Source organism: Mytilus edulis, chromosome 6 (assembly GCF_963676685.1).
Source record: "Mytilus edulis chromosome 6, xbMytEdul2.2, whole genome shotgun sequence".
In the NCBI taxonomy this organism is placed as follows: domain Eukaryota; kingdom Metazoa; phylum Mollusca; class Bivalvia; order Mytilida; family Mytilidae; genus Mytilus; species Mytilus edulis.
Genome location: NC_092349.1, coordinates 93,284,931 through 93,302,742, shown reverse-complemented (window position 1 = coordinate 93,302,742; position 17,812 = coordinate 93,284,931). Strand labels below are relative to the sequence as shown.

At 35.6% G+C, this 17,812-nt stretch overlaps 1 protein-coding gene across 1 annotated transcript in view; it reads left to right on the top strand.

Annotated features, from left to right (window-relative positions):
- The window catches only part of LOC139528919 (uncharacterized), a 178,914-nt gene that overhangs the window by 99,266 nt on the left and 61,836 nt on the right, over positions 1–17,812 (top strand). The gene's annotated exons all lie outside the window — the stretch shown is intronic.

Genomic DNA, 17,812 nt, shown 5'->3' with positions numbered 1-17,812 from the left:
TCGACCCGGAACTTCTTAATTATTGGCAATATCAATTACGTGGAAAACAAAAGGGCCTGGAGTGGTGTAGTTTTTAATCTACACCTTTGTACTATATTAGTTATATATAAAGTTGAATTCTTTGCTTTGTCGTTTTTACGTGATGACGGCTGACAAATTGGACCTCGTTATTTTAGTATTATGATATGTTACATTGGTAGCCTGTATATAGCAACTAAGAGACAAGTCATGTGTACTAGTTATAATACTTTAATATAATGCTAAGGCTATGTAATCCACATACATACATATTGCAATACGACTCGTCATGATCTGCTATGCCTATCAATACATGCGGGAACTCTGGACAGTATCAATATCTATGAATGAATAATAGTTACAAAACATTTCATCTCTGTCTGCGTAGTGTTAAAATCGTTAACTGTTTGTGTAAACAAATTAAGTGATAAGATGCGTAAAATGATATCAATAGAAAATTAAAAACAATTGTTCAGAGAACAATTGAAGGCCTTTCCACATCAAAGCAATTTTGAAAAAAGCTAGTTTCTTCAGACTGATGCGAAAAATAATGGTTTTGATATTCTTGAAAGTGAACTAAAGGAGATCATATACTACTTCCGTTAAGTAAATGTTACTTTTGGTCTCATCTGATAGCTTCTTTTACACTGATTCCAAAAATATATAACTTCTATATAATTTTGCCTGTAAACCGATATATAATTGACCACTTCCGGTTTACAGAAAGTCACTTCTAGTCTTTAGTGATAAGTAAATGTATTTAAATTACAAAATATATGAATTCTGAGTACTTTGATATGAAAAAAAGTGCAAAAAAAGCTACTTCTCAAGATCACTCCCGGTTGTCATTTTTCAAGGTCATATGTCACCTTACCATTTATACTAGGTCATATGGCCTTATAATAAACTAAGTTGAATTTATAGTCAAATAACCTTATATTAAGTCATTTCAGGGGCACTAACTCCTATAAGATTCAAGTTAATTCTATTAGACTAAATGTAACATATCTTCATTACAATAAAGCAAACATTTTGCACTTGTTCATTAATGTATATCTTTAAAAGTGTCGGAAAAAATCTCAAAACAAGGAAAAAACACAAATTAGAATTTGACTTTGACCTTTGACCTTGACATAATTTTCTAAGTTAGGACCAAGGGGCCTCAAATAAAACATTCTAGGGTTATATGGTTAATAGTTGATGAGTTGAAAACACATATCGACAAATTTATTTTGTAAAGGTAGATAACTCCCATAAAATTTTATCGAATCGCTTCGATCCAAATTAGCAAAAAAATCATGAGGATGTAATGAACAATTTGTAAAAAGAATTTTGTCGATATCTTTTTTTTTGTTACGAAGAGGATGCACTCTGATTATAAACAGTGAAAAGGGAGATAACTCTTACAAATAAAATGGTTTGGCTTAGCAGGGTGAAATTTAAAAGCGCATAAACTATACGATACAATATGAGAAATATCAAAGCGACATATTGAGAAACAAACATTTATCGCAAGAACAAAATTTGGCGGAAAAAAAATATATTAATAATCAAAACAAATACAATAGATAAAGGCAACAGTAGTATACCGCTGTTCAAACTCATAAATCCATGGACAAAAAACAAAATCGGGGTAACAAACTAAAACTGAGGGAAACGCATAAATATAAGAGGAGAACAACGACACAACACTACAATGTAACTAACACACACAGAAATGGACCAAGCATCAGACAAAATCCCACGAGAATAACAAATATAACATCAAAGCCAAATACATGAATTTGGTCTTTCCACAGAAAAGTGGAAAGACCTAATTAAAACTTTATAGTCTTTGATAAATGTAATTTATTCGGTACGCGTGTAATAATATTAATATGATGTGTGGATTACCTAAGCAATCTAATAAGGCTATCATGAAGTAAATTCTTCAAAAGATTTGTATCATACAATGACATACAAATAAATCAACATCAATTTACAAACCTCACTAATACACCAGAAATATCACAAAATTATTATACCTGTAACACAGCATCTCATCGCACATACTCATCGAGATATTTCAGTGATAGTTCTTCCCGTGATAATTTGCTCAACGGTGTGTGTGTTTGGTATAATGTCATCATCAATGATTTATTCTATTTCTACATGTTCTACATCAATAATTTTTTTTAGATTTCTAAATCTTTTTTAAAGTGTGACAAATTTCGCGTTATATCTTCATGTTGTTTTTTCGTTACCGTAATCATGCAACCCTTTAAGTTCGTAACTGTTAATGGTTGAGGAATATACTGGGTGGACAGTTAATCTTCCTTTTCCTTATTAACTATAAAGGTATTTTCTACTTTAAAATCTGGTATTTTTTTACTGAATGTTTTTATTCGAAATATGATTTCATTTGCTTTTGTTTCTGTGATCTTCTTTTCTCACTTCATTAAATCGTCATTAATCTCTAGATCACACAAGAATAGGGACAGAATATAAACAAACATAAACATAAATTATACGGCTTCTAATTAGAAATGATTAAAGTTAAAAGACAGCTGCATCATACATTAAATTTAACGGTCAACCAGACAGTCTGCTAAAGTTCATGAACACAATAAATCTACAAATACTTAACACTCTTGACTATAGTAAATTAATGTGGGTAATTAAATACCGATCTTAGATAAGAATTAAATGTGCAAAGTTTCACCCTATGACACAAGTAACAATTTATAAAAGTAAACCATTATATGTCAAGGTACTGCCATCAACACGGAGCTTTGACTTATACCGAACGACAAGCTATAAAGGGCCCAAAAAAATTACTAGTGTAAAACTATTCAAACGGGAAAACAACCGTCTAATCTATATAACAACGAGAAACGAGAAACACTTATGAATTACATAAACAGACTGTAATATCATTCAATTGTTATCATGTAGTTTGATGTTATCATGCAGTTAATACTTATGCAAAGGTGACTTCGTTACCTTCCCAATCATTGTAACTTCCCTTATTAAAAATAAAACGTGCAACTCAACTGTGGTTGTTATTACATGGTGTCAGATGTTTTGACGTATTACACGCCGGAATTTAAGTAACAATTCAATTAATCCTGTCAGCAGTAACGTCCGGAAGATATTTAAGAGAATATTATTGCACAATGTGTGTACAACAGGTGACATTGATCAGTAACAAAAATGGCAACCGGGTTTCAGTTCGAACACCCATCATTAAATTGGGGTGCACCAGATGTGTACCAAGAATTTCAAAGATTCAAATAACATGTTGAGTTTACATTCAAGGGTCCCCTAGTTAAGGCAGAACCTGCTGACCTGGTTAGGACTATGGATTGGACAACAAGGACGTGAAGTCTACAAAACTTTTGTGTGGCAAAAAAATGAGCAAGACAACCCTGACATAATTCTAGAAAAACTGGAAACATATATCCGCCCTAGGACAAATAAACGTGTAGCCAGATTTAAAGCATGTCAAAGGAAACAGAGTGAAAGTGAGAATTTTGATAATTTTGTTAAAGCCCTTCGACTATTATTGATGGACTGTGACTATGGAAACACCGAAGATATCTTGATAGATATAATAATCAGTGGCGTTAAACATTCAAAAGTTCAAGAGAGAATGCTTGACAAAGGCTCAGATTTGACTATAGCAAAAGCTATTGAGATTGGGCAACAAGTTGAACTATCACAAAAACAACTCAAAATGATTCGTTGCGAAGAAATTCTACGCGTCAGTGAACACTCTTACGACAAAAAGAAAGATCACAAAGGTACAAAACAACAATACCGTAGACCGCCTGTAAACACTCAAAAAAACAATAAACAAGATAAAAGAAGACAAGATATCTATCATCAGTCAAAATGCGGAAATTGTGGAACAACGCATGGAAACAACAAATGTCCAGCAAAAGGCACGACATGTAAATACTGTAAAAATCCTGATCATTGGTTAAAGGTTTGTAGAAAGAGACTTAGAAAAATCAACATGATTCAAGAAGTAGATCAGAGGAATTGTGATAGTCAAGATAGTGGAGATGAATTATTATGCATATCAACCGTAAAAACCGAGACTTGGCGAGACACAGAAGATAAATGGATTGTAGACGTTCACATCGGTGACAAGGAACTTCCGGTCAGAATTGACACCGGTGCAAAGTGTAGTATAATTTCCAAGAAATCACTCAATAAATTAGAACTAAAGAGTAAAATGTTTGACAAATGTTTGAAATTACCGATTCGAAGAAAATTATGAAATCGTACACAGGACACAAGATTCAACAGATCGGTAAAATAAGACTTCCGGTTAAATTCATATATCGTGAAATTTATGAAACTTTTGAAATAGTCGATATGGAACAGGACAATATTATCAGTGGCGACTTTGCAGAGAGTTTGAATCTCGTGAAAAGAATAGACACAATTGACACTATAGAGGAAATTGCTAAGCCAAATGAATTGTCATATGACTTTCCAGAACTGATAAAAACTTCAGGATCATTACCAGGTGAATATCGACTCACAATAGCTGAAAATGCAAAGGGTGTAGTGCATGCACCGAGACGAATTCCAGTCGTTATTAAGGAAAAGGCGATAACTGAACTTAGAAACATGGAAGAAAACGGTTACATAACAAAAGTTGAAGAACCGACAGAGTGGGTCAGTTCCATGGTAGTCGCAGTCAGAAAGGACAAAGTTAGAATTTGTATCGATCAGAAAGATCTGAACGAAGTGATTCAACGTGAAAACTATCCATTAAAGACAATTGAAGACGTAATACCGTTGATACCAGATGCAAAAGTATTTTCGGTACTAGATGCTAAATCCGGATTTCTACAAATTAAACTGGAAGAACCGTCTTCATATTTGACAACTTTCAATACTCCGATTGGCCGATATAGATGGTTACGCTTACCGTTCGGAATCAAGTCCGCACCAGAAATATACCAGCGTATTATGGATCAGATGCTTGAAGGCTTTATAGGAGCTACCGCTATTATAATGACATACTTATTGCAGGCCGAAACATGGAAGAACATGACAAAATTTTGCAACAAGTGGTTGAACGTGCTACAAAACATAACTTACGTTTAAATCTTGATAAATGCTTTGTAAGAAAAGTGAGAGTTGCGTACATGGGCCATGTTATCACCGATAAAGGACTCCTACCGGATCCTGCTAAAATTCAGGCCATAGTCGAAATGCCTAATCCACAAAACAAGGAAGGTGTTCGTAGATTCTTAGGACTTGTTCAGTACCTTTCAAAGTTTATACCACATCTCAGTCAAGTGGACGCTCCGTTGAGGACACTATATAAATCTGATGTTTTATTCATATGGGAATACGAACAGGAAAAGAGCTTTCATGAATTAAAGCGTTTGTGTAGTACAACACCAGTTCTTGCATTTTTCGATGTTAAGAAACCCGTTGAAAGTGTGACGAGTCAAGAATGACTAGGCGCCGTTTTGATGCAAGAAGGCCGTGTTATTGAGTATGCATCTCGTTCCTTATCCGAATCTGAAAAACGTTATGCACAGATTGAGAAGGAGATGCTCTCCATAGTGTTCAGTACTAAGAAGTTTCATTGTTATATTTTTAGGGAGAAAACTATCATACATAATGACCATAAACCGCTAGAACAAATTTGTAAAAAGCCATTATTAGCAGCACCGCTTCGTATACAGAAAATGATGTTAAAATTACAATGGTACGACATTCAAGTGTGTTATCGGAATAGTCCGGCCGATCTGTGAAAAAATTGCTCAAATAATGAGGAAAGCACCAATTTTTGCATGACGGTACATTTTTGTGTACTGAGCAATATTAGCAGCTATGGACCCACCCTCAAAATTAAATTTGGCGGCTTATTTCAAGATGGCTGCCATACGTTCTATAATGTTTTCTAGTATTGCACAAACCACATTGGATTTCATGCGGGAAGCACAAAAATCAACATATTTGAATGACTTGGTGTACTTTTTTTTTCAAGATTTTGTTTTGATCTATCTTTGAAATACAAATTTGCCGCTATTTTCAAAATGGCCGCCTTGAAAAATAAGCAAATATTCTTTATTGAGAATTGACCTGAATATAAGCATTTTATTCATGTAAAGTGTCATTAAGTATCTGTCCCAGTTCTGTCCTTTTTTAGTTTGCCTTGCTTGTCATTTTATACACAAAGTAGTAGCTTTCACAACAAGCTGCAGTATTAGCTTTCATTAAAAGCTGCACTATTTGTTGTCTTGGGTCACACATAAAAGCTGTGATTTGGGATTTATCTGCCTTAACATATTATTAAGTGCCTATCTTATTTCTTGGGTCGCAATATTTTGCAATTTGAGATATTATATTGTGTATTGAGAATCATTTAAACACATATCAGTGAAATAGCCGGAATTGAGGACAACAAGAACAAGAACATTGAAATGGCAGAAACTGAATCACTTGAGGGTATGGAGAAACCCACAGCTGAAGACGATTTAACAGAGGACATCTCAGAAATGGTTATTAAACAATTGTACAATGAATTTTTACCAAAATCTTATTCTCAAAGAACAGTTTGGATTTACCGCAATATAAAACGGAGCAAAGCGCGAATTGATCAAATATGTGTTGGTCTCATTACGATGATTCAAGCTGAACAGAAAGAGGCAATGAATATTATTTACGAACAGATGGGAGCAATATCACAGCAACTTCAGCAGTCTGAAATTAGTGAAGCTAGTGGAAATTACTTGGCAGAATTGATGGTCAGATTAATAAGATATTCTATGTTGTGGTGAGATGGATGGACAAGCTGACAACAAATGAGGAAGGAAATACAGTTCAATTTAAAAGTGCATTTGAACAGCAGGGTACCTTCCAACAACTGGCATCTGAATTAGTGGACAATCGAAATAAAGAAGTTAAAATTCCTGCAATGGACACATCACCTAAGCCTAAATTTGACCTTAGCCAGTACAACGCAGGTTTACCAAAAGTACACAACAAAATCCAACCCTTGGGTCTTTCCCCAATTGTAGTTCGCATGAACCATCAACCGCGCCAACTCTGTTGAAGGTGTCTTCACCTAGAGTTAAAAATCCTATTTCAGGGCCCTTGGCCCTGGATGAGATAGTTCAAATTATTTAACAACAATCTCCATTTAAGAACATTCTATAAAGCTCTGTACTAATCAAGGATACCAGCAAAAGACTTGTGTGTCTTCTTACGCACACTTCTACTATGAGTCAATAATATTTGGTTCAGAGCAGCACACCATTACAGAAACAATAGGCTGTAAGTGGATTCTATCAGGTTTCTCCAATGCTGAATGCAGTGCCTACTTACGGTATCATCCCCGTCGAGTCAATGGCAAATCCCACATTTATCACTCAAGTTATGACAACCTCGTCAGCTCCTGGAGCCCAAAGTCATTCATAACAGCAAGCCGACTCCACTGATCGATCCAGGAAAGGGCAGAGGAAACCAAAAGAGTGTGGCAACAGCTCTTCTTCAGACTCTACATCGGAGAGAGAATATACTCATGGCAAGAAAATCTTGGTGCAAAGGATTGGAGCCGAAGCTCACAGCTCCCAAAAATGCAAATACTCAATTGGAGAGGATCCTTGAATTAGGAAGCGTCCATTTACCAATTTGAACGAACTGCCGTTAGATGACAATGGAAATACTGGAAAAATGTGTGTAGGCCCCAGATTGCCAGGCTTTGAGTACGCTCGCAAGGTAAACACAGATGATGATTACAAGGCCTTAAAAAAGCATTAATTTGGAGCAGCGCTTCAGCAAGAAAGACGATCAAACCAGATTGGATCCGAAGCATTCCTCCGAGGATGTAAAGACACAGATTCTTCAAGGCATGGAATAGAGAGGAACCAGAAACATTCAACAAGGCGTTAAAACAATTGAAAACCTCAATATCAAACCTGATGGCGATATATGGATCAAAAAGTTCTAATTATGACCATCGACACTGATGGCGCAGTATCAACGACCGATAAAGGAAATATGAGCAGTCCTTTAGATAATGAGGTGCATAACCTCACACAAATTGTAACAAAACTAGCTGATGTTATGCTTTCAACTAATCAGCATAATCGTGGATTGGCCGATCATAAGAACCTCGTTTCTTCTGATCAAATAATCATGGAAGATCACCATTTCAATGGAAGATCACCTGATCAATATACACATGGAAGATCTCCTAAGCAATACAATCGCGGTAGATCGCCAGATAGAAATACACCCAAGCGTAATGCCTATCGATCAGCAACACCCCCACTTAGTTAGAGATCATATAGTCCGTAAAGAAAACGGTTAGCATCTCCACGAACAAACTAAAGAAATCACGGTTATTTCAGACAATATTCACCTTCACCAGGATATGGAGCAAACCAAAGTGCAAGCCCAACAATGGAGTCTTTAAACAGCAAAGGGTCGGGCCAGTGGGCCATCGCACAATTCCAAAGTCTATTTGCCATGAAACATCACCTCATAGCAAAATCGAACAGAGGCCAACGTCCTCGTCCGATATTATCATCAGACGAACCATTTGAAAGAGCTTAGCCGTACGAGGTACTATACATGACCAGAATGTAAGCATGATTGTGGACACTGCTTCAATGATAACATTAGTAATGATAAATTAATTTCGGCATACAATGGAGATTTGGTGAATGTAACGCTACGTGGTTTGGATTAACAGCTTGTTATTGGGAAGATCCTAAAGAACGACTCTCGAAATACAATGGGATGTGTGCAAAGAGCCATCAACATACGATGTTATACTTAGGCTAGATATTTTGGACACACTGCGCGCAGTGATAAACCTGAGTACTCCCACAATAACCATCAACAATAAAGTGATAAATGCGGTATTTGTTAACAGTGGACACGAAATTTCAACTCACTCGGCAAGTTTGCATAAAACGAACCATCACAGTTCCGCCAAACTCAAAAATGACTGTTACCATTAAACCTAATAAAAAATGCTGACCGGGAGTGCATTTGAGGACCATGCTCACTGAATAGTTGTGAATTGGTTTCGCACGTAGTTGGAAAAGGAAATAGTTGCCCCTTAACCATTATAAAATGATTGCAAGCGTCTAATACGCCTGAAGAAAGGTACACCTATTGATTACACAGAATAATTTGACTATGTAGTGGGTACGGCAGATGAAAACGCGATAAGTGACGTAAGACGTGGCATTGAAAAGACACGAGACAAGGTGCCCTCGGCACTGCCTCAAAGTTCAGATAAGTTACCTTCTATTCCACCACATTTAACCGACCTATATTAAAGTTCAATCGACTCGTTTCAACCTATTTCATTCCAACCATTTAAACTAAAAGCGTTTAAGGAACAATTACAATAACATGTTACATATTGATTAACATTTTGAATTTCACTATTTGTTTTTGTATTTGCAGCCATATTTGCAAATGTATGTGTTATAGAAATAACCATTTATCTTTTAAAATTAATTGATAACAAATTTAAGAACATGATGTCCATTTTTAAAGAATCATTACTTTAATTTCCGAAATTATATTGAATACCTTGAGGACAATCTTGATATTCATACCGTCTTTCCACCATCTGGAAATTGGCAGCCATATTGGATTTTTCAGAGTGGGTCCATAGCTGAAATCAAAGGGTATATAACCAAGAACTATTATGCAAAGTTTCATGCTTTCCTCATCAAGTGAGCAATTCTGGTCTATATCTGCACCAATTGGCCGGACTAGAAGGGAAAAGACATGAAAATATCTGACGCTTTATCGATAGCGTTCTTGTCCGTTGAACACAAAACCGAAGAAGGAGATATCGTCCAGGACATGATTTGCATGATATCAGTCAGTAAGGACAAATATTCTGAAATACAAGATGCAACGAAATCCGAATTGTGTGAACTTCATGAAATAATTCTTCAAAGGATTGCCAGATCTTAAAGTCGAAACTCCGTTTGAAGTCCGAGAGTACTGGGATTCTCTGTGATCTGTTATCTGTTCTTGATGGAATTATTTTCAAGGGACTAAAAATTGTGATTCCACCCAGTTTGCGTGACAACATGTTAAAACTCATACACAAATCTCATCTTGGCATGACAAAATGCAAGAAACGTGCTCGAGAAGTAATGCACTGGCCACGTATGAATACAGAAGTTGAGCGATACATTGAAGATTGTGCGCTTTGCGCGTTATATCAAAATCAGCAGCCAGCTGAACCGCTTAAACCTACTCCGACCCCGGATCTACCGTATATGTTAGTTGGATGTGACTTATTTGACTTTCAGAGTAAAACTTACATACTTACCGTGGATTATTATTCTAAGTACATTGATGTGTTACCGTTGAATTCAACCAATACTACAGCTACAGTTGAAGCGTTAAAATCCATATTTGCAACACATGGAATACCAACTACATTACGTTCAGACAATGGACCGCAATTCAGTTCGTCCGAGTTTAAGAAGTTCAGTAAGGAACTCGGAATTGACCACCAAACATCTAGTCCACACAAGTGCGAAAGGTGGAGCCGAAAGATCAATACAAACCGTCAAAAATCTCTGGAGAAAATCTGATGACAAACATTTGAGCCTATTAGATTACCGTACTACACCATTAGAAGGAATTGACTTGTCGCCTTCCCAACTACTAATGGGCAGACGAACGCGAAATACTCTGCTTGCGTCAAAAGAAGTGTTGAATAAAATAAAATTGAGAAAGGAAATGGTGAATATGTCAAAGCGACAACCCCCCGACCATAGAGCAAACAACAGCCGAAGGCAACCAATGGGTCTTCAATGTAGCGAGAATTCCCGCACCCGTAGGTGTCCTTCAGCTGGCCCCTAAAATATGCATAATAGTACAGTGATAATGGACGTCATACTAAACTCCGAATTATACACAAGAAACTAAAATTTAAAATCATACAAGACTAACAAAGGCCAGAGGCTCCTGAAGCCTAATATGCACAACGCAATGAATGTAAAAAGACACTTTGACCGCGAGAAAGAAAAGCAAAAGTTGAAAAGATAAATGTGCCGTGCGTATGACACCTTTACCCGGCTCGAAGGAATGGAAACCAGGAACTATTGTCAAGCACAGCGACAAACCGAGATCTTATATTGTGCAAAGGTCCGATTCAGAAAACAATCGCTTGTATAGGAGAAATCGTAAACACATGCGTACTTCTATAGAAACAGCCTCCAAGGACATTAACCGTGAGACAACAAGTAACAATTTCGAATTAGACAATCTACCGAATAGAACGGAGACCGCCCCGAAAAAAGCAAATGACAATAAGCTAGATGTAAGTAAAGAATGCGACGAGGAAGTGATGCGGTCAGATGTGACAATGACTAAATCAGGAAGGCTTGTCAAGAAACCAGAGAAACATGATTTGTAAAATTTTGTGAATTAGACTTTTAAGTTTTCTCGTATTAGCGTAGTTTCATTTTTTTTTAGTTTTTATTAGATTAGACTTTAAAGTTGCTAGTTCCGAAATCCAAAATTTTCATATAATGACAATTCAATTTAATTCAATTTGTGAGTGCGATTTGAGACTTTTAAAATTCTTCAATTAATTTCATTTGCGAGAGAAAGAGAGATGTAATATCATTCAATTGTTATCATGTAGTTTGATGTTATCATGTAGTTAATACTTATGCATAGGTGACTTCGTTACCTTCCCCATCCTTGTAACTTCCCTTATTAAAAATAAAACGTGCAACTCAACTGTGGTTGTTATTACACAGACAACAACTACTGAACATCAGATTCCTGACTTAGGACAGATGCAAACAATTGCAGCAGGATTAAACGTTTTAATAGTACCAAACATTCTCCCTTTTTTTGAAACAATAGTATAACATCACAACATAGAAAGCCATACTATAAAATATCAACTGGAAGGCAAATCGGTCCATAATAAGATTTTTTCATACATAATTTGGTATTTTTGACGTTTGCAACGGTTTGAATTCATTTTTCGGAGTTGTCACTTAAAATGATAAATTTGATTTAAATGTTTGTTCAACAAGTTTGTCTATTCTAGGGAAGTATACTTTTTCACGTAATAACTGTTTTGTAAAGACTATCCCTAAATTCTTGATCGGTCCTGTTTACGACTTCTACCCGACTGCTATCCGACTAAACACAACTTTAACCCGACCATTCACAACCCCTTAAGGACTCCATCACGACTCAAACCCGACCACTAATTGAATGCATATTCGATAATTCCGACCAATTCACGATCTCTAAACGATCTTTACTCGACTAGCTAGACCAAATCGACTACACTCGATCTCAGTCTGATCTCGGCCAGACTAGATCGACTTGATCGTATAGGGGTCGTAGGGATAGTCGGGCATTGGTCGGGTATGTACAATTTTAGTATAAAAACATCTGAATTTGTTTTATATCACCCGGGCACTGCAGCGGAGGAGGCATTACGTGTCACCCCTGTCCGTCCATGAGGACGTAAACGAACGTTCCAACAATAAGTTTCCGTTCTCTAATTTCAATTTGCCTCAACCAAATTTTATGTAACGCAATACACAAATCAAGTGCGAATTTTGGTGGCGTCACTTTTACCATTCTTGAGTAATGACTCTTTATAACGTAATATGCAAGCTGGGGCATTATCTGTATCCAATGGATACGTTCCCCGTTTATTTGGTTAGATTCAGTATTTCACAGAAGGTCTGAGTAAAATTTCACATTTAAAATAATTATCTCCATGAAAATCAAGCAGTTGAATTGTTTGACAAGGTGGTTAGGGCTCAGATAGACAGGTAAATAGTTGTGACGGGACTTGAAGAGAGCATAGAAATCAGTCAAAAAGGGGTAGACATCAAAGGGTGTCGAAAAATCTAGATAAGCAGTGGCTGACAAGGCGACCACTGTGTGGGCAGTATTAAAAGTAATCACAAAAGTACTGAACTCCGAGGAAAAACTTAAAATGGAAAGTCTATTCAAATAGCAAAATCATAAGTATGAGAGACTTGCAGGAGCTGAAAAAAAGAGGACCCCAATGGTTATAAAAACTTCATGAAAGTAGAGTGGGACGCTGATTTGTTCTAGGAGTTTTACTGCTCTTTTCTTCAAAATGAGATTTGTCACTGGATAATTACTGATGTAAGATAACAATATACATTAATATTACCATCCCCTTTTCCTTGCTTTCTTAAAAATTAAGCCTACTGTTTGTGTCATATATATGTGCATATATGGTTTACTTTTTTAAATTGTTATTTGGATGGAGAGTTGTCTCATTGGCACTCACATCACATCTACCTATATCTATATATGTATGTAATCAGTATTTTCCATAGATCTGATACCCAGTAGTTGAATGGTTCAAGATATTTATTTTTCGTGTATCCTTGGCAACAATCTGCCTTATTTTACTAATAATATTACAAAAAGGGGGCAAAGATGTCACACATTTTCACAAAATTTGACCAAAAAATAGAATTTCGATCCCCTTGCGGATACCTTTTCGGTACATATATCTATCACGAATTCAAATGAAAATCATTTGTCTTTCGTCTCATTTAAAAAAAAAATTGTTTCAAAAAGCGTATGATAAAATGTGTTTGTAAACATTCGACCGTACCGTGACATGATATTGGTTTATTTCTGTGTCATTTGGTGTCCTTTGGAGAGTTGTCTCATTGGCAATTATACCTTATCTTCTTATTTTTATACTACAAAATGTCTGGACAAACAAAAAGAGCACATTAGCCCAAAATACTAACTTCGAAGGCTAAACTAGACATCAGCTGTCGTATAATGAATTTAAATGCACAAGTTCTTTCATATTTTGAAAAATCCTCTAGGGCCAAAATGCAGAATCTATACTTCCCTTCCAAAACACTTGATATTATCCCAGGTTTTATTGGGTTTCGTGTTGCTACGTTTTTATTTTTGTGTGTGTTTTGTTGTGTTCACTTCTGTTTGTCTTCTCGTCGGCTATCGTTTTTCACTATGGCTGTGTCAATTTGAGCTTTGGGTTTGATTGTTCCTTTGGTATCTGTGATCTCTCTTTTAAACTCATACACCTCCTTGCAAAAGTACAGACGTGTACTGTACCTGGAGGAATTTGTGTACAGTTAAAAATAAAAAGTGACAAGTTATTTTTGCAGAAGCAAAGTTATGAGAGTTAATCGGAGCTGCACACATTTTAAGAAAATCGTGTAAAAGTCATGTATACTCGTTTATGGCCGAGTAGAGATCGAAAAGTGGTTGAATGTGGTCGCGTAGAGATCGGGTATTGGTCGAGTTGATATGGGATGACATATATATAGAAATCTCATTGATCATGGAGCGATCGTACATTTGTCGAATTAATCTTTACCACATATCTTACAGGTTGTCATTGATCGGGAATTGATCGGATATTAGTCGAGCAAAGATCGAAATGATCGAGCGGTGGGTTATCGGGTACCTACATATTTAAAATACTGTCCGTACACATAAAAGTGAAAATGTTCAATTGTCCATACAATTGCCATTGATTCCTTTTCTTTTTGCGAATTGCTTGTTGCAACATCTGTTAAAGATGTGATTGCATGCACTATTGTTTTCCAACTTTAAAAAATTAGCGTATCAAACCGGACTTGCGTCTACTTTGGTTTGGTCAAAAAAGAAATCACACGGTCAGCAACAAGTTCATTCTCTAACTTGTCAAATGATTGCTGTTGTTGAAATGACAATACTTTATTTGAATCTTTTTTTTTTGTAACGCGTTTATTGACAAAAACTACATATATATAAATAATCATTGTAAGTAAGTCCATAGTAGATATAGTACATCAGCAAAATCGAGACAAGTACATAAAGTTAAAATTTTGAATCATTCGACAAACTTATATAAGTAAATAATAATAAAGTTAAAAAGAAAATCTATCCTGAATGCTTCGAGAATATCAAAAGAAAGAATAGGGTCAACGTTCGTTTTTTCTGGCTAACATACAAAATAATGAAATTCCATGTAGATTCCTTTAGAAAATACATTATTTCAGAGTTACTCCCCCTTAAAATAGCAATTTTAAAACATTAAGAACAAGCAAATAATCCACACTTGTAAAAATATAAATATTTATAAATTATAATTTTATAAATATGAAAAAAGAGGCGATATCTTTTTGCGCCAAAAAGTAACTCATTTGCGCCACAACTTAAGTGTGCCAATACTTCTTTTGCACCACCTAATTATCAAAACTATAGGTATCATTTGAATTTAATATTTTTATTTTAAGCTCTGAATTTATTATTTTTGAAGGTCGCTCTGACAACATATCGGTTGCTTTTCTTTTCAGTTCTCAAAATTTGGCGTTCTAATTTCTGGACATTTGTTTCATGAATATGAACTTATTCTCCATGCAAAATAATTGTACACGATTCATCTGTGAATAACCTAGCGCAACACGACTTAACTGTACATCTCCAACTTATTTTCGTTACAAATGCCTGACGGAATTTGTGTTCTTCAACAATGGTTACGGTTTTCCTCTATCAGACTCTATTTTCTTGAATGGTATATCGGACATCTTAAAAACATGTACAGGTAAAATATTTACAGGTAAATGTGGCGCAATTTCATTTCATTTATTGGCGCAATTAATATCATCAAAATAAAAGAGAGTGGCGCAATTAATATCTTTTCAAAACTGCAATTGGTGCAAATTGATTCTGCCCCAAAAAAGACTATGTGGTATAATTGCCAATGAGACAACTCTCCACAAAAAACCAAAATGACACAGAAATAAACAACTATAGGTCACCATACCGCATACTCAGCTATAAAAGGCCCCAAAATGACAATGTAAAACATTTCAAACGAAAAAACTCACGGCCTTATTTATAAAAAGAAAATGAACAAAAACAAATATGTCACATATAAACAAACGACAACCACTGAATTACAGTCTCCTAACTTGGGACAGGCACATTCATAAATATTGGGCGGAGTTAAACATGTCAGCGGGATCCTAACCCTCCCCAACTAATTTGTTCTTTTAAATGCAAATGAGTAGATCCAGTAAGACCCCTTCTTGGCCCCAAAATAAAGAAGTTTCCATAATTGTTAAAATGTAAATTTTATTGGAAAGTAGAATGATTCTGCTACATTAATATGGACTGTTTTGGACAATACAATGCACATGTATCGGGTACTAGCACCATTAAGTCATGTTAATAACTGAAATCTTCACAAGTTTAGCATTTTAGTTAAATTTTAGACGGTTTCCGTCTTATATGAAAGCGGCCGCATTTGTGTTCATCCTTAATATTGAAATGTAAATTGTATTTGATGATAATACATAACATATATATAAAGGTTGCTAATGAACACGGATGCGGCAACTTTGACAAACACCATCTGAAAAGTGACATTGTGTGGCATATTTGATATATTTTTCATATTTAAGCTTGAATCTCAGCGATATTTTAATGACTAAAGCAGAATGAATCTTTTACATAAACTAATTTAATCAACTAAAACAGACACTTACGTGTTTAAAAATTGTCCAAAATCTTTTGTTAGAAAAACCTGAAATTTGAGGGCAAAATCAGCCCTTACCGGACCTACTTTTTTACATTAGTTATCTACATTCCTTAACCATTTTTTTCTAACTTGATTGCAAATCTGGACCTGAGGTTCTTTGTTTTTACAATCCAAGATGGCGAAAGACACCCATACCACCTTACTATGAGGTTTTTTTCTTTATGATGTGCTAATATCTGTCCTAGTTGTTTACCTAGTTCGTCTTGGTTCCTTCCAAATACTACAATATCATCGGATATATTTCGGACTCCATCTTATCTTTCCAGTGCATTTTTCAGCGTGCATTGGAATAGTTCTGCTACTGACGAAACATCAAATCTGAGACGTTCATATCTGCGTTATCTACGCATATCGTGAACGTTGTGAAGTTCCGGGATTCCTCGTTTAACTCCATTTTTTTTTATCACCACTGCTAGTTTCACCACGTTTGGATCTGTATACGGCGGCAAAATCCTTTTACAAGAGTTACAACATTTTGAAAATGCTGAACACATGTTTGCATGCAGGAAGTTGCCTCCAAAGTCTTTAAAAGTAGTCTCTTTTTTTTGTATTTATGGTCTGTTGGTGTCTGTAAAAATCGTGGTCAGTTGCGACGTCTTCCAACTACTTTTCTCACAACATTTGCAGATTGGTTATCTGCTTGATCAATTTCCGTTGACAGTTTTTCGGAAAGTTCTTACGCTCTAGCTGATGAAATAAATCCTTTAAGATTCGTGTCTTCCAGATGAGCAATTCATTGATTGTATCAGTAAAATCACAGTTTACAGATAGCTAGCGTTGTTTTCTATAAAAACTGTCGATAGTTTCAATTACAGTAACGGTATCAATTTTCCTGCACAAGATGCGCATTTCGACAATACATGCCTCTTCAGTGATTCTCGTGGCCTAAATATTTGAAAAACCAAAGCTTATATTAAAGATCCGTGAAAGGAATCAGAGCTTTGCATTAGGGAGATACATTCCTTAATTTATAATATTTTTTAACATTTTGTAACAGCAAATTTTTATAACACAAAAAATCCGTATTTTCATGCCAGTACCAAAGTACTGTTTCTAGGCTGGTGATACCCTTGAATTTGTAAATTTCATATTTTGTACTGTTTTATGGGGGCAAAGTAAGCTGTTAACTTGTTTAGCGGAAGCAATTCTAACACTGTATTGTCAAGGGTATCGTGGACTTTGTTTACATCGTTTCCAGCGTATTGCAACAAA